Raw genomic sequence first — 6,288 nt, forward strand, 5'->3', positions numbered from 1 at the left:
TTTTGTCTGATATGACAATTGCTACCCTAGCTTTTTTTGTTGTTCATTTGCTTGGAAATCTTGTTTCTAGTCTTTCACATTTAGTCTGTGATGGTCTTTTGTCCTGAGGTGGGTGTCTTGTAGGCAGCATATGTGTGGGTCATGCTTTCTTATCCATTCAGCTATTCTGTGTCTTTTCATTGGAGCATTTAATCCATTTACATTTAAGGTTATTATGGATAGGTACTTATTCATTGCCATTTTTATACCTGTGTTCCTCTCTGTCTCCCTCTTTTCCTTCCTTCCCTTAAAGCAGTCCTTTTAGTATTTCTTGTAGGGCTGGTTTGGCGGAAGCATATTCTTTTAGACTTCTTTTGTCTTGGAAGCTCTTTATTTGGCCTTCTATCTTGATTGAGAGCCTTGCTGGTTAAAGTAGCCTTGGTTGCAGGCCTCTGGTTCTCCTTACTTGGAATATTTCTTGCCATTCTCTTCTTGCTTGGAGTGTTTCCATTGAGAAGTTAGTAGCTAACCTTATTGGGACTCCCTTGTATGTTACTTCTTTTTTCTCCCTTGCTGCATTTAAGATTCTCTCTTTGTCTTGGAATTTTGCTATTTTAATGATGATGTGTCTTGAAGTGGGCCTCCTTGGGTTCCTCTTGATTGGGACTCTCTGTGATTCCTGGATTTGTGTGACTTTTTCTCTCATCGAATTAGGAAAATTTTCTCTCATTATTCTTTCAAATACATTTTCTATCTCTTGTTCTTCTTTTTCTACTTCTGGTATTCCTATTATTTGGATATTATTACGTTTCATATTGTCTTGCATTTCTCTTAATCCCTCTTCATTCTTTCTGAGTCTCTTTTCCTTTTCCTGCTCTTTCTGTGAGATTTTTTCTACTTTGTCCTCCAACTCACTAATCCGATCTTCTGTCTTATCAACTCTACTTTTAATACTTCTACTCTGTTCTTCAATTTGGAAATTGTATTCTTCACTTCCTCTTGTCCCTTCCTCATAGTTTCCATTTCCTTTTTCATGTTGATATAGTTTGCGGTGAGATTGTTGTCTCTCCCCTGTAGTTTCTGGTAGCTCATTGTGAGCTCTTTGAAATTCCTAATAACCAGTGCTTTAAATTCAATATCTGATAGTTGACTTGCCTCTATTTCATCTAACATTCTTTCTGAGGCTTCCTCCTTTCCTTTCATTTGGGGATTGTTTCTTTGTCTTCCCATCGTTTGTGAGAATCTTCTTGTTAGCCTCAGCTTCTTACATTGATCTGCTCTGACTCCCTGGGTTTATGGTGTGAACTTTTGTGGTGGAATGCCTGTGAAATTCAGTGGTGCAGTCTCTTTCAGTTATTCTGTGGTTCTCTGCTTCCATCTTCTCAAATATGCAGCAACTTGTGGTCTCTCTCCTATAGCAAAGTGAAATTTGTCTCTCTGACTCTACTGTTGGGAAGCCTCTTCTATGGGTCCAGCTGTGTTCTTTTCATATTTTCAGATTTTTTGTGTCTCGTCTAGTTCCTTTATGACTATCAAGATTTCTGGTCCCTTATTTTCATATATGCTGACCAACTGCTGGCTGCCTGGCTTCTCCTTCGCCGATTGGACAAAATTCTCTCCCTTGTGTAGAAGGAACTGGAATCTGCTTCATCCTACTCCATCACCATCTTGCCTTTCTCTCTAGATGCTTGTAATTCTTAAAAGCCAAAGGTGCTGTAACCAGAGGAGCTTCTCCCAGCAACATCACAGGTCAAAGTCACCAACAAGGTGAAATTTTAATCAGAACTGAGTTTTCTCTTTTTTCTCCCATCCACTCACTCTATGTTTATCAGTTTCTTTTGTAACCATTTTTATTGTTATGTGAGTACAGTTTTCTGCCTTTCCCTCACCCCTCCCCATCACCCCAACCCTCCTCACCTCTCTCCTCTGTTTCCACCCCTTGTTATTATTCATATGTCTTTCATAATTGTTCCTCTAAACCCTTCATCTTTTTCCCCAATTATCCTCTCCCTTCTCCCCTTTGGTCTCTGTCAGCTTGTTCTCAATTTCAATGTATTTGGTTATATTTTGCTTGCTTTTTTGTTTTGTTGATTATGTTCCAGTTAAAGGTGAGATCATATGGTATTTGTCTTTCGCTGCCTGGCTTATTTCACTTAGCATAATGCTCTCCAGTTCCATCCATGCTGTAGCAGAGGGTAGGAGCTCCTTTTATCTTTCTGCTGCATAGAATTCCGTTGTGTAAATGTACTATAGTCTTTTGATCCATTCATTTACTGATGGGCACCTAAGCTGCTTCCAGCACTTGGCTATGTGTTTATTTTTTTTTTATTATTTTTTTTTTACTTTTTTTTTCCCAGCTTTATTGAGATATAAATGACACATAACATTGTGTAAGTTTAAGGTATACAAAATGATGTACACAAACAAATGATTTGTCAAAATGATTATCACAATAAGGTTAGTTAACACATTCTCCATCACCTTAAAAAGTTACCTTTCAGATCTACTCTTTCAGCAAATCTCAAGTATACAAGACAGTATTATTAAGTATAATACTGTATAGTTAACTACAATACTATATTATAGTTAATAACAGGTTAATCATGCTGGCCTATTTCTTTATATACTTTACTAGATTTTTTTTTTATTTAGTTACTTTTCAAGTACATTTTTTTTCCCTTCCCCCCCCCCCGCCCGGTCTCCCCCCTCCCTCCCATTCCCCCCCCACCCCCAGTCCTCAACTCTGTGTCTTTCATACTTGTTCCTCAAAATCCCTCCCCCTTTTTCCCCTTAAGTTCCCTTCCCTCTCCCCTCTGGTCGCTGCCCACTTGTTCTCTATTTCAGCGTCTTTGTTTTTATTCTGTTTGCTTGTTTGTTTTATTCTTTAGCTTCCTGTCAAAGGTGAGATCATATGGTATTTGTCCTTCAATGCCTGGCCTATTTCACTCAGCATAATGCTTTCCAGTTCCATCCATGTTGTTGCAAAAGGTAGTAACTCCTTCTTTCTCTCTGCTGCATAAAATTCCATGGTGTATATGTACCACAATTTTTGTATCCATTCATTTACTGATGGGCACCTAGATTGCTTCCAACTCTTGGCTATTGTAAATTGTGCTGCTATGAACATTGTGGTGCATAGGTTCTTTGAAATTGATGTTTTAGGATTCTTGGGGTATAATCCTAGCAGTGGAATTGCTGGGTCAAAAGGCAGGTCAATTTTTATTTTTCTGAGAAAACTCCATACTGTTTTCCATAATGGTTGTACCAGTCTACAATCCCACCAACAGTGAACTAAGGACCCCTTTTCCCCACAACCTCTCCAATATTTGTTGTTTGTTGCTTTGTTTATGATAGCCATCCTGACTGGTGTAAAGTGGTATCTCATTGTGGTTTTAATTTGCATCTCTCTGATAGCTAACGATATTGAGCATCTCTTCATGTGTCTCTGAATGTTCTGTATGTCCTCCTTGGAGAAGTGTTTGTTCAAGTCCTTTTCCCATTTTTTAATTGGGTTGGGTGTCTTCTTAGAGTGGAGTCGTGTAAGTTCTTTGTATATTTTGGAGGTTAAACCTTTGTCTGAGGTATCATTGGCAAATATGTTTTCCCATACAGTTGGTTGTCTTTTTAATTTAATACTGTTTTCTTTAGCCATGCAGAAGCTTTTTATTTTGATGAGATCCCATTTGTTTATTCTTTCCTTTATATTCCTTGCTCTAGGGGACATATCAGTAAAAATGTTGCTGCGTGGAATATCTGAGATTTTCTTGCCAATGTTCTCCTCTAGGACTTTAATGGTGTCATGGCTTATATTTAAGTCTTTTATCCACCTTGAATTTATTTTTGTGTATGGTGTAAGTTGGTGCTCAAGTTTCATTTTTTTGCACGTAGCTGTCCAGTTCTCCCAACACCATTTGCTGAAGAGGCTATCTTTACTCCATTTTATGTTACTGCCCCCTTTGTCGAATATTAATTGACTGTAGAGGGTTGGGTTGATTTCTGGGCTCTCTGTTCTGTTCCATTGGTCTATGTGCCTGTTTTTATGCCAGTACCAGGCTGTTTTGATTACAGTGGCCTTGTAATACAGTTTGATATCCGGTATTGTGATCCCTCCTACTTTGTTCTTCTTTCTCAAAAGAGCAGCTGCTATTCGGGCTCGTTTATGATTCCATATAAATTTTTGAACTGTTTGTTCTATGTCTGTGAAATATGCCATTGGTACTTTAATAGGTATTGCATTGAATCTGTATATTGCTTTGGGTAGTATGGACATTTTGATGATGTTAATTCTTCCAATCCATGAACAAGGTATATGTTTCCATTTGTTTGTGTCTTCCTTGATTTCGTTCTTCAGTGCTGTGTAGTTTTCTGCATACAGGTCTTTTACCTCTTTGGTTAGGTTTATTCCCAGATATTTTATTTTTCTTTTTGCTATATCGAATGGGATTTTTTCCTTGATTTCTGCTTCTGCTGATTCATTGTTTGTATACAAAAATGCCTTTGATTTCTGAATATTGACTTTGTATCCTGCTGTTTTGCCAAACTCATTAATTAGTTTGAGCAGTTTTTGGGTAGAGTCTATAGGATTTTCCATGTACACTATCATGTCATCTGCAAACAGTGACAATTTTGTTTCCTCCTTTCCTATTTGGATGCCTTTTATTTCCTTTTCCTGCCTGATCGCTGTGGCCAAAACTTCTAATACTATATTGAATAGGAGTGGTGAAAGTGGACATCCTTGTCTTGTTCCTGATCTTAGTGGAAAAGCTTTTAGTTTTTGTCCATTGAGTATGATATTGGCTGTAGGTTTCTCATAAATGGCCTTTATTATATTGAGGAATGTTCCCTCTATTCCCATTTTGCTGAGTGTTTTTATCATAAATGGGTGTTGTACTATCAAGCTTTTTCTGCGTCTATTGATATGATCATGTGGTTTTTGTCTTTGCTTTTGTTTATGTGATGAATTACATTTACTGTTTTGCGAATGTTGAACCATCCTTGCATCCCTGGGATGAATCCCACTTGGTCAGGGTGTATAATCTTTTGGATATATTGTTGGATGCGATTTGCTAATATTTTGTTGAGGATTTTAGCGTCTATGTTCATCAGCGATATTGGCCTGTAGTTTTCTTTCTTTGTTGTATCTCTATCTGGTTTTGGAATTAGGATGATGCTGGCTTCATAAAAGGAGTTAGGGAGTTTTCCGTCCTTTTGTATTTTTTGGAATAGTCTGTGAAGAATGGGGGTTAGGTCTTCCTTAAATGCTTTGTAGAATTCTCCTGTGAATCCATCTGGTCCAGGGCTTTTGTGTGATGGGAGTTTTTTGATTACTGCTTCAATTTCTTTTTGCTGTTATTGGTCTATTCAGGTGTTCTACTTCTTTTTCATTGAGTTTTGGAGATTATATTTTTCTAGAAATGTGTCCATTTCCCCTAGGTTCTCAAATTTCTTGGCATACAGTTCTTCATAGTAATTTCTTACAATCCTCTCTATTTCTGTGGTATCAGTTGTAATCTCTCCTCTTTCATTTCTGATTGTGTTTATTTGTGTCCGTCCCCTTCTTTTCTTGATGAGCCTACTTAAAGGCTTGTCTATTTTGTTTATTTTTTCAAAGAACCAACTCCTGGATTCATTGATCTTTAGAATTGTACTTTTAGTCTCTATGTCATTTAGTTCTGCTCTGATCTTAGTTATTTCCTTCCTTCTACTTGCTTTGGGCTGTTTTTGTTGTTGTTCCTCGAGTTCTTGCAGGCGTAGAGTAAGTTCATTTGTTTGAAATGTTTCTGTTTTCTTAAGGTAGGCCTGTATTGCTATAAACTTCCCTCTCGGGACTGCCTTGGCTGTATCCCATAAGTTTTGGGTTGTTGTGAGATCATTTTCATTTGTTTCAGAAACTTTTTTGATTTCTTTCCTAATTTCATTCTTGACCCATTCATTGTTTAATAGCATACTGTTCAGTCTCCATGATTTTGGGTGTTTTGGGTTTTTTCCTTTGGGGTTGGTTTCCAGTTTCAGTCCCTTATGGTCAGAGAAAATGCTTGGTATGATTTCAATATTCTTGAATTTGTTGAGGCTTGTTTTGTGCCCTATCATGTGATCTATCTTTGAGAATGTTCCATGTGCATTTGAAAAGAATGTGTATTTAGCTTCTTTGGGGTGAAGAGCTCTGTATATATCAGTTAGGTCCATTTCATCAAGGGTGTTGTTTAATGCCACAATGTCTTTGTTGATATTTTGTTTGGAAGATCTGTCCATTTTTGATAGTGGGGTGTTAAAATCCCCCACTATGATTGTGTTGCTGTCTATATCTTT

Source organism: Artibeus jamaicensis, unplaced genomic scaffold, assembly GCF_021234435.1.
Source record: "Artibeus jamaicensis isolate MK-2021 breed Jamaican fruit bat unplaced genomic scaffold, CSHL_Jam_final contig_240, whole genome shotgun sequence".
Taxonomy (NCBI): domain Eukaryota; kingdom Metazoa; phylum Chordata; class Mammalia; order Chiroptera; family Phyllostomidae; genus Artibeus; species Artibeus jamaicensis.